Here is a 12575-nt window from a genome sequence, read left to right on the forward strand (position 1 = left end):
TCTTCTGTAAATGACTGAGCAATTAACGGTAAAAAGGATGAGATGGACATCAAGTAAAGTAGTTAATAATGACTGTTTTATTTTGCAGTATAACAAATTCATGCTTGTTCACACAAATAAAAGTATAAATATTCAATACACAATTATGCATAAAAAAGTTGTGCTACAAAAGGTAGCAAACTCTTCCCCTTATCGGTACAGTTTGACAAAATTCCTTAAAGGAGGTTGCAAAGCGAACTAGAATGGTGTCGGCAAAAACTGTTTCATTTAATAATTTAGTATAACGACGGCTCAATAATGTTATTCAGTAAAAATTTCAGGACAACATGTACACTTATATTCACTTCATGCTGTTGATGTATACCAAGTTTCAATTCAGTTGGATGGATTTGTAGGACTTAGTTCACGATGTTACGAATTAGTTCAGGGTCAAACAGGGTAATGACTTCAGAAAAGAAATTGTAACAGATTAAGCAACATTCCCCTCCTAAGGACATTTTCATTATACATACTGTATGCCAATACAGCATCTTAGCATGAACAAAATACAACAAGAGTGCCACGATGTTAGATATATGCCCGTCATGTAGATGTTACAATAAAACATTTTCTTTACAAAACTGTTTGGTATACAGTAAGCCAAAACAATGACATGTCCAATTCTAACAACTATGATAAAAAGTTTCAAGAATAATCGTTTTATAGTAGCTACAAAGGGAAGTAAGTTTTGCTTTTTTAACTCCACAAAAAACTCCTTACCAGGAAGAGGTACCTTAAAATACACCTTAAATTTAAGAGTAACACAGGAAAATGGTCTTGATTTTTCCCTACGGTCAATTGTAAAAGTTACTATATATGTATTATTTATAGTGACAACAAAGAGAAGTTAATCTAAAAAAATTAAATCCACACGAAAGTCCTTACCAGGTAGCCTTAGGTCAAAATACGTCTAAAATTGGATGTAGCATGCATCTTCTACTACAGAAAAGTAGTCCCAATTTTCCCTATGGCTAATTATAAATTAGTTACAATAATAGATATTTATAGTAACAGAAAAGGAAGATATTTCTAATTTAGGGGCCAGGTTCTTGTGCATGACACTCCATCTCATGATGATGAACATTTTTGCCATTTTACATCAAATGCATGAAGAAGAAATGCTCCGGACAAAGTCAGTTTTTGTACCTGACTTTTGACCTCTAAGTGTGACCTTGACATTAGAGCTAGGGGTCTTGGTCTTGCGCATGTCAAGTCGTTTCATTATGGTGAACATGTATGCCAAGTTATCTAAAAATCCCTTCTTGGATCGCAGACTTATGGACAGGACACGGAAAAAGACTCTGTTAACCTTTGACCTAAAGTGACTTGTATCTGGGTCTTGCGCATTACACCTTGTCTCTTTATGGTGAACATGTATGCCAAGTTATTTCAAAATCCCTATATGGATGGCAGAGTTATGGACTAGACACGAAACAGACCCTTTTAATCTTTGACTTCTAAGTGTAAACTTGACCTTGAAGCTAGAGGTCTGGGTCTAGCAAATTTACATTGAAACCTCACTAGTATGAAAGACTTACACTTTTTCTACATGACAATATAATAAAGTTACAACTTTTTTGTAGAACTATGCTCAGAGAATTGAAAACAATATTGTGGCTGTATTTATCAAAATGCACGCTTCTAAACTTCCATATTCATAATGTCATTAACAGTTGAGAGGCTTCAAAGTATTTTGTAAATTAATATAAAGCAAAATTTTCATGCATGACAAATATTTCTTTTTCTTAATTCTTGATATTTCTTTTCTGATTCCTCCAATTTGTGTCTGGAAGTAAGATTACACATCTTGTATTATCCGTGTAGCCATGTCACAATTTTTATGTAAAATAATGTAGAATTATGCTCTCAAAATTGAAAAAAAAAAAAAAAAAAAAAAAAAAAAAAAAAAAAATATTGTTGCACTGGACACATATTTTCCAGAACAGTATACCTTTCTTAACTTCCATATGCATTATGCAATTAGCATTTGTGAGATTTCAATGTATTTTGCACAATACTTGATATTTCTATTCTCTGATTCTGGAAGAAAGATGATTTTATTCTGTATGATCCATCAAATAGTTCAGTTTTTGTTGACCAATGCTTTGAACACTTGTGGCCCAACAGATGATTATCTGAAATGAGAAAATTTAGTAAAAATTTTACATGTTTTATATGTTCATAAACCCCCAAAATTTTAGAATGTAAAATCTTAGAATTATAACATTATTAGTCTGACAGACATTATGAAGAAAATGTCATTAAGAAGTGGAAAAACAGTACCCTACACAAGAAATAAAGACTAAGACCTAGCTATGAATTCTAACAGATGATATATATGTGTCTATTTGTCTTCATGCATCTTCATTTTCAACTAATACTATGCACATGATCAAGTCATGTCCATAATGTATACTAAATTTTGAATTGTTTGAAACTGTGTGTAGGCCACCACAATGTACAAGTGTATAAATATGATATTTTAAAGGCAATAACTCAAAAAGTAACCTGAAATATGTTCATGCCCACTTCATGTTGATAATTTCAAATCAACTTATTTTATTATTGTGGCACAGTATGAAAACTGTAGGAGAAGAAATATAATAGTTTAAAAGGGGACATAACACCCCTAATTTAGATTTTAGGCTAAAATAGGTAAAGGCCATTACATTCATGGTAAAAGTGTATTACAAGTTTCAAGGGTACTGGATACAAAGTTGGGGAGGAGATGAGTACATAAAGAACGAAAGAAACTGTAATATTTAATTCAAAATTCTAAAAGGGCCATAATTTTAGGAAAGATGTAAAATTTATTATAGTATGTGTATTTCTGCTGCTTGTCCATGAAGTATACCATGATCCATTTGAATATGATGGAATCTGCAGAAAGAGCTTTAATGCACAAGGTATGAAGGAAGCTGTGAAAGGATAATTTGAAAAAAAATGACATAATCACTGAAGAAACAAATATTTAAATTTGATAGTCCTGACAATATGTGCAGGTCCATTTCATGCTAATGTTGTATACCAAGTTTCATTTGAACTGATAATTAACAATTACATGAAAGAATTTAATATAGCCCTAAACTATCCTGTACCTTTTTGATGTCTTCTGTTCATGGTCTAGCCAAAGCTCCCTAAGGCTTCAATGAGGGTTTTTTATTCACCATATCATACTGTAACTGAGTGAAGGACCAACTTTATTTATATATACATAATGTTTTTTTTCTTTCACAATTAACTGTGGTTTCTCTATAAATTTCAATTGCTGACACTTCATATTAAAAACAATTTAGAAGTACATTCTTTAATCATTTTTTACAGTTTGTAAAATAAGTGCTGAATGCCACATCTATTTTCAAAACACTTTTTAAACACCTACCTGTATACAATTGTATGTAAATATGGCAGTCTTCTTGGCAATTATAGCATTCATTGTCCCATTATTTCTTTGGTTCATCTTATATCTTCATCTGAAATATGTACAGTATAGAAAAACTATGAGGAAACATATGAGTGGTTTTCAAAATAATGAGGCAAAAGTGTGACATAGGTGTTGAAAATTCAAACCTATTTCTTATGGTGGTCACCTACTTTTTAATGATACCAAATACTTCAAATTTCAAGGAAATAACTTTGGATACAGTTGAGGAATACCAATTAGATGTCAGCCTTTCATTCAAAAGTTCAGTAAATTTCCAGTAAGATAGTGATAAATGTTGCAGTGTTAAAATGACAAGGAAATCTGTATAACAGTATTTGTTTCAACATATAATAAGTAATAGGATAATATGATAAGTAATATGTGTATGTGTATGGTTTAAAACTTATTCAATCAAATGTTTGTGGACACTGGTTTTTAAATCGCCCTTTCTGCACAAATCTGACATGAAAATAAAATTTTACCAAGAAAATTTGTTGCTGAATAAAATATGATTAACGTATTATTATAAAACCTATTTTGTTTTCTCACATTTTGCAGGTTTAAAAATCACATGCCAAATTGCAAGAATGTTAAGTGATTTTAATTTCTAAAATTGTCAACTCAAAATTGTGTTATTTTACAGATGCACATGGGACACATACTGACAATCAAAGTAATACATGTATTCATTAATTATCAGTTTTCTGTTCAGACAAAGACTAATGGTCACAGTGATCATCAAAACCTATGAACATTTTGTTTATTCCACAAAATAACTACAAAACTGAAATTTTCTCAACAAAAACATGAAAATTCAAAAGCATGTAATGCTTTAAACGAAAAATAAGTGACTTTAAACATAACTAACACATTGGAAACATTTGGTTTACATGCACTGCTTATTCAGAGCAGAAAAATGACAAAATGCCATGCATGGTAAAATGAAATAGTGAAATTCATACATACTTTATAATGTTACTAAGAAGATGCATAGGGGACAAATTGCAGAAAAAAATATACTCATAGAATGTGTTCATAGTAAGTAAGATATTTACTAGTGAACATTTAATACATATTTCGGTAAACTTAAGAGCTTTAGAAGCAATAAAATTGATGTTTCTACTTTTAAACCTGAAAACTGGTAACTTGGGAGAAAATACAAACAATGAATTTAAATTGTCCCGGGTTTCTTATATAATGCTTAAATATAGAACTGCCTCCAAATATAACAGTAATGCTGTGATAATTGATGAATGTCAAAAAAGGGTGCACAAGGGACATCACTTTTGGCTTAAAGTTTGTGGAAGTTTAGCAGTCTTTAACATGTGAATTTTAAAGCTGCTTTTGTATCCAATAAAACTCCCTTTCAAGGGAAATAAAGTTGAAAAAAAAACATTTTATTTAAAGAATATTAAAAGAAATCTGACACTTATTAACTGAAAAGGTGCACAGGTGAAATTGTTGGGTATATAGACATAATTATATAAAGATTCTGAGAAAGTTGATTTAAAAAACAAAAAAAAATCATAACATGACAATGCTTCATTCAGACCCTTGACCTTGTCAGCTAAGCAGAGGTGTCCTTTCTTTGGCTTACTAACAGGCATTTTTCTTTTTTTACAAAGTTATGGTAGATTCTACATAGAATATTGACATTTACCTGTCAGTACTGTTGTTGGTCGCCATCATACAGGCTATTCCTGTTGAATAAGAAATGTTGACCAACGTGCACGTCTAGCACAGGTTCAAACAGTTTACAAATGACATTATTTCCATGGTGCAGGTATTCATTCATCTGAAACAAGCACAAGACAAATCAAAGGCCTGAAGGGCCTGAGTCGGCTAATGATTGATGTACTGACAGTATAGTCTACCAGTTTCAGTTTGTTTTTAGTTTTTTTCTTAAAATTTCATAACACAGCTCGATATTTACCCAAAATATTATATCCGGATACGATTACACTTTTCTCCAGTTTCAACAATATATTTTACAAATTGTGATGATACGAAGACATTTAGCAGCAATTGGCAGTATCTGACATTGAAGTTTACGGTTAAATTACCTCTTATTTAAATCTTTTCATAAAAAAGTTGTTTCGTTTCGTGAAAGCAGCCAAACATAGACGATCGTCTTTCGATTTCAAAAACTACAAGAAAATACAATTTAATGTTTCGCCGATTTGTTTATTTCTCGAAATATAAGAATTAAAATCATTTTTAATATCAGTAGTAACTAAACAAACCAGTAAGAGCTTCTTCTTCCGATAATTTATCCGTTTACTGACTGCAAAATTCAACCCACGCAAAGTTTATAGAAATCATACGATGCGTGTTTACGTTCAATGTGGGAGAATTAAGGCTGATCGGCTATGTTACCTAACGCATCCAGACGATTCAGATTTTGTTTTTAAAAAAGCATTGTGTGCGTTTCTGTAATTTTATATACGTTTTTATACGCTTAGAAATTATTAGACATGCGTATTTGCATTATTTCTATACGTAATTTACGCCAATACGCATCTTATCTGGAGCCCTGTGGAACTACTTTTTGTCTTTCGCTGGGTGTTACCCAAGCTTTGTAAGCCTGCGCAATTCTTAAAATGCACATTTATGCTTAATGAGTTACATTCGAGTATTGCACAATTACAAGTCATAAATATGACAGATTACATCGTATATTGGTCATAGCAAAGGGAATTGACACAACTTAACTTCATTCATGCAGTGAACTGTTTGAAGTTTGAGAAATCTAATGGAACTACATCCCTTCACGTGTTATTCGGTCCATTTAGAGAATCGCTGAACAGCAAGGACTCGTCAAAAGGCTTTCAGCCTTTAGCCGACTCAATAAAGTGCACGGTCGGCCTTACTTTAGAAATCTTGATGGTTCAGCACTTCCAGTCAAACATGTTTTATGGCATACTGAGGGTTTCTGGCCGTCTAAGTTAAACTTAAGTCAATTCGACAATGATCTATTCTGATCGATTCACTATCTATGAAACAATGCGTTAATTCTGCATCTACCAGTAGATCTAATGATAAACTCAAGTGACAGTGATACATGCATTTGCTACTGTGCACAGTGTCAGAGTGTGTTTTCCGCCACATATCTACAGGATACGTCTAAATGGTTATGACTAGGCAAATCATCCCCAGATCTTGAAACAGAGTCGACTGATTATCAACCTTGTCTGAACTCGTTGCAAAAATAATTCATTTACATAAATCTATATATTTTTCACTTACCATCGTTCCTACCAGAGCAACTCTACCTGTCAAATTATGTAAACACACATGACGCCTTTTGACAGCACAGTCATGTAAACCTCCGAAGGAAATAGTCCAAATTTATTCCAGTTACTTCCATAAGCGATATTATCGTGAATTATGCTCATATGCATAATGTATCGCATATAGATTAAAGCATAAATTTAATATTTGTGAATCATGTTCTTAAACTGTTTTCACGTTAAGCGCTGAAAATCATGTTATCCATAAGGCCATGTGCTCAGCCTGATCACATTTCTACGCGCTATCTCATTTTAGTGTGAAAAATATGCTGAAATTTACATTTTTTTTCTGTCAATTACTTTGTGACTGCAACCGTTTCTAAAACTAAAATTGACACATCTGACTTTTGTGTGTATTGCTCTTGTTATGATATTATGGATTTTTGACATAAATACGTAGATTTATCTCAAATTAGTAGTGAAACGATGATGTCTGCATGAAAAAAAAAAAAAGAGAAACTAAAAATTATCTGAAATGATCGGCTCTAACAGGCATTTTCATCGAATTTATTTAAAACTTGATTGCTTGCAGGAAGTAGATAAATTATCTAGGTAAGTTTTGGTCACAATTTTAGACAGAATAACGCTTATGTGTAGCAGCTATCGATTTTGAAAAAAAAAGCATGACCTCCTAAAAATTATAATTTCTTTCTTCTGTCCAGAATTTCGGGTACAAGTTGGCATTTGTTTTTCAAGATATATACTTCAAAAGAGAGCTTTTTTTTCAATAGGTGTTTCATTCATCAAATTGTGTAACTTTTCAGTAAAAAATCGCAAAATGATTGTAAAGACAAGCACTAAAATGTCGATATTTTGGCTATAGAATGTACCTTAAGTAACATTATAGGTTTAGTTTAATTTTCTCCGTGTGTTTGCAATCAGTCAACCAGCCTTTTAATATGCGTTTTAATTATTCTTGATGGTGGCCGTTGAGGTGGGATATAATTTGTTAACCTTTTAATGACTGTCTAACTCAGGACAAACCGTAAACGACAGTGTCCTGCTTACTGCCTACTGCTTTCTGCTTACTGCCTACTGCTTACTGTGCACTTTGAATTATTTTAGAAAATATAAAATTATATAGAAAAAACTTTAAAAATCTTCTTCTCTGAAACCATAAGGCCCAGAGCTTAGATATTTTGCAGTATAACCTAGTTGTCCTATACCAAAATCGTTCAAATTATTATCATTAGGTAATAAAAGGCCCCGCCCCGGGGGTCCAAAGTTTCACATAGACTTATAAAGGAAAAGAACTTTCAAAAGATCTTCTTGTTTAAAAGATTAAGGCCTAGGCCTTTGAAATTTGGTATGTAGTATTGCCTAGTAGTCCTCTAAAAATATTGTTCAAATTATGTCCCTTGGGTGAAAAGAGGCTGCGCCCCAGGGTCATTTGTTTGACATAAAGCAAATAGCCCTTAAAACTTGGCAATGCTTGAGCATAGGACTAACAAACTAATAGAATGGTTGGACCTGAAAAAGTTCCTTGAATAGAACAAAACTGTCCAAATGGGCCTTGTCCGCTCTCTAACTCGATCACTTTTCATCGATCACCATGAAACTTGAAATCACAATGTTTATGAGCATTATATCTCAGGTTCAATAATGAGCCAAATCGTCACTGGCACTTAACAAATTATGGCCCTTGAATTATCCAGTATTGACCTTTTTCGCCTCGTTATTATTGGCCGTAGTGAAAAATGGAGACCCGTTTTCTGTGGTACAACATGGATGCTACTTCCAATTTCTAGGTATATTTTGACTTGTCCCTACCTGGTAAAGATTTTTGTGGACTTAGACCTTTCTTTTCGTGGGCGTAAATTTTAGTTTTAGAATTACTTCCCTGACGGTCGTATTTTATAAAAGCTAGGCAATATTATTACTAGTTGGCTGTTAATGTTACTCATGACTTATAAATAAATTATTTCTTAAAAGATATAATTTTTCATTAAATTAAATACAATCCCTAGCAAAACGTGTTATTGACATATATTTAGCCCACCATCATCAGTTGATGGGCTATTCAAACCACTCGGCGTCCGTGGTCCGTCCGTCCGTCTGTTAACAATTTCTCGTTATCGCATCTCCTCAGAACCTACTGGGGGATTTTGACCAAACTTTGTCAGAATGATGTATTGGTACCCTAGTTGTGTCCCCCTGAAAATAAGACTGGCTCAACATATTTTAATGAGTTATGGCCCATTGTTTATTTTGGTTTCTAATATAATTTTATATCCAGTGACCCTCAAATAAGTTAATTGGTTTTTATGGCCTTACCTGTAGAAGGGTCATAAAGTCTGCAAACACTAATGAGATAATGATTCAAGTTGTTCATTATTTTCCTATTACACCTCAGCAGTGAATGGACTACCCTAGAAGATTGATGATTAATTTGTTTAGTACTCAAACTTCTGGGTTTAATTATTAGTTATAATATAAGTAATTATATGTGCATTCTTTGTTTCCATAATAAGAAAGCAATAATAATTGCATATAACTCGTTAATGGTGCCGTCTCTCTTGTTTAGGGTATAGGTTTATTATTAGTTATAATATAAGGAATTTCAGCTAGTCTTGAAATTTGGAACGTTCAAAAATGACTCAATAGTTGGCGTGAAGATCACTCTGTGATCTCTTGTTTGTGTTTTATAAGTGTTGTTTACCAATACAACTTGTATGGCTATTTTATCAAAATAATTGGTAAATTGAATTGTCTGCAGTTTTTCTATAGCTTCACTTTGAAATCTGTCTGTTTGAGATTTGAGGAACGATCGTAAATTATACAAAATTTCAAAAACTGGACGGGAAAAGTTGTTATAAAAAATGCAAAACGGTGTGAAACAAGCTCGTACTTTATTTTAAAATATAGATTTTTTTTTCAAATAACTTAGACTATGCTTAAGAATTGTTGACATTTATAACTATATAATATATTATCGTATTTTGTTAAACAGTATGATTATTGAAGAGAACAACAGTTGTTGTTGTTGTGGCTGTAGCTCAATAAGTAAGTTCCCTGTTACACCAAATGATATTTATGACCTTGACATTTGAAACAAGATGACGAAGAAGGCCTTGTATCACTAACCCGACTTACTGCATATTCCAGGTGCCTCAGTATCCACTTTAAATCAAATATCCTGATCAAGTTTTATTAAAATCAGATAGAACCTGTTCACCAAATTTCATATGCATTTAACAAAGTGATCTATGTTGACATTAAACAGCTCGAGTTTTAACTTTACCTAGATTTTATAAAAAAGACTATCTGGCAAAGTTTTGTACGACCTGGCTTTGTGGCCTAGGTTTAACCCTAAAAAAACTCAAACATGACCTAGAATGTATAATAATGACCATGTTGTATAATGATCAGGCAGAAAATATGACCTGTTGAGTGGTAACGGGTTTTTTCTATTATTTGATAGACATAGTTTTTTACCTGAAATAATTCAGTTTCAGTTATATCCTAGATTTCTCTGAGAAAATCATTCAGTCGAGGTATTACGAAGATCAGGTAGAACATATGGTCTCTATAGAATGTTAGCAAGGCTTTTCCCTGATCTGACCTAGTGGCAAAGTGTTTGACCCTATAATGACCCAGTAACAATGTACGAAATTTTGTTAATGGTAACATTTTCATTAATATTAATTGAGACTGGGCAATAATTTATGTCTCTCATATGATAAGATATTGATTGTTGACAACATGAAGTATACAGTTCATTGAGTATCCGTCTTCAGGTTTTTCTCAAGAACAACACACTTAAATGTACGCTCTAATTTCAGATTTTTGTTTGCGTTTAGTTCGTGCACACGCATTTTGCTTATACACTCCGAAACGTACGATAATTGTCAATAAAACATTGCAGAATTGTGAAGGAGAGAAAGGAATGTGTTACATTTAAACAAATGTTTATGATAACTGCACTATTGAATTCTATCTGACACGATTTACTAGAGTAACTTAACACGGAAATCGGGAAGAAAAACTTGTATGGAAACTGAATCTTCTGACGAATAGGTAAATGTAAATATTTCATTGCTAAAAAAAAAAGAAAGATTGATTGTTTTTTTTTTTCTAAAATAAGTAAATGCTCATCTCGTAAATTTAAGAAAAATGTGTTAAAGAGATTCCGTAAAAAACCTAAAAGTACTGCTGGGAAGTTTCTTTGAATGAATTTAATAAGTATTTTGCAAATTCTGCAGGTGCAACTGAAATTGACAGTGATAATTTTATTACAAACGATGAACATTTCTGTCGAATATTTAGACTGACTATAACTGAAGACGAAATTTTGAATGTACCAAAAACAAAACAGCATCAGTAATAAAGTCTTTCTTGACTTTTTCATTGATTCGAAACAGATTTTTACAACATATCTTGTTCGGCTGTTTAATTTCATTTGCGGGAGACGTATATAGCCTGAATCATGGACGAAGGGAATCACTGAAACTTTATTCAAGAAAGGGGACCAATCAAATCAATGTTATTACAGAAGGGGATTTATTTTGTAAACAGCAGTGCGAAAGTGTTCTCCCTAGTTCACAGAAAAGGTTAAATAAATTGTGTGAGTCAGAACATTTGTTTAGCGATAACCTGTTTGGATTTAGCCTAAGAGATAAGAAAGCTGACTGTATATTTCTGCTTCACTGATCATAAACCATTAAGGCCTATGCTATTTTGATATTATGAATTAAGTGGGTGGGGTACATGATATTATTTCTGAGGAATTTCGAAGTTACTGTAAAACAAACGTTATTCCAATGTGACAATACATCAAAACCATGAAGTGCTGAACTCTTACCTTAATTAAAAAAGTAAAGTGGGAAAAGTTATCAGTATGTTCGTGTCACAATTTTCGGGGTAAGTATTCTATGCCATCGTGCATAACTGCGAAAAACTATAACATACATAATAAAGCTAAACTATCCGTGTAAATGAGATGAGAGCTTTTTTTCTATTTCCGTTTATTACTTTTCTAAAAAAACACATTACAATTTACCAGGTGTTGGCAAAATTTGTCATTTTTGTGCACATGCCTTTACACATGAAAGAAGTCCGAACTATAGGTATGTTGTGCGAGAAGGGCCTGAGCGCTTACGTAGTGCTCATTTACAGGGATTGTACTGCTCAGATAAATATATATATATATATAACTTTATCATAAGTCCGCAAAGTGCAACAAAAGAAATAGCAGTATTAATTTTGTAATAATATTATTTATTTACAATGTATGTCTGACAAATGACATCGAGAGTTCTAACGGACCTTTTAGAAAGCTGCATTTTCAAGTACTTGAAATTGTCCACTTTGGTTAAAAATGATTTTTACAATAGATAATGACTGACTACAGAAAGGTATAAAAATACCCTTGACCTAGAGAATGCTACAGCCTACTAAACTTCAAAATTTATGTTTAAAATTATATTGAACACGTTTGCTTTAATTTAAGGTGAAAAATAAACTAGAACTCTATGATAAGAATAGATCATTTCGGACATGTTAGACAGTGAGAAAGCAAACATATCGTACGTATTATTTAGCAAGGATGATTTGCACAGTGAATATATACTTTTTGCACTTAACATTTAATTCCACGAGTACACACACTTACATATATATTTACCTTTACCTTTTATACATTAGGAATATGTTTGTTTTACATGTAAGATTAAAGCATTAACCCCTCGTGAAAATATAATGCATGTGGCGTTCACTGTTGATATATAATTGTAATATTATATTTTGACGTTACACTGAAACAAACAAACCCTTTTTGAATATTCATTTATATAACAATATAAACAAACAAACAAATAAAAACG

Source organism: Mercenaria mercenaria, chromosome 3, assembly GCF_021730395.1.
Source record: "Mercenaria mercenaria strain notata chromosome 3, MADL_Memer_1, whole genome shotgun sequence".
In the NCBI taxonomy this organism is placed as follows: domain Eukaryota; kingdom Metazoa; phylum Mollusca; class Bivalvia; order Venerida; family Veneridae; genus Mercenaria; species Mercenaria mercenaria.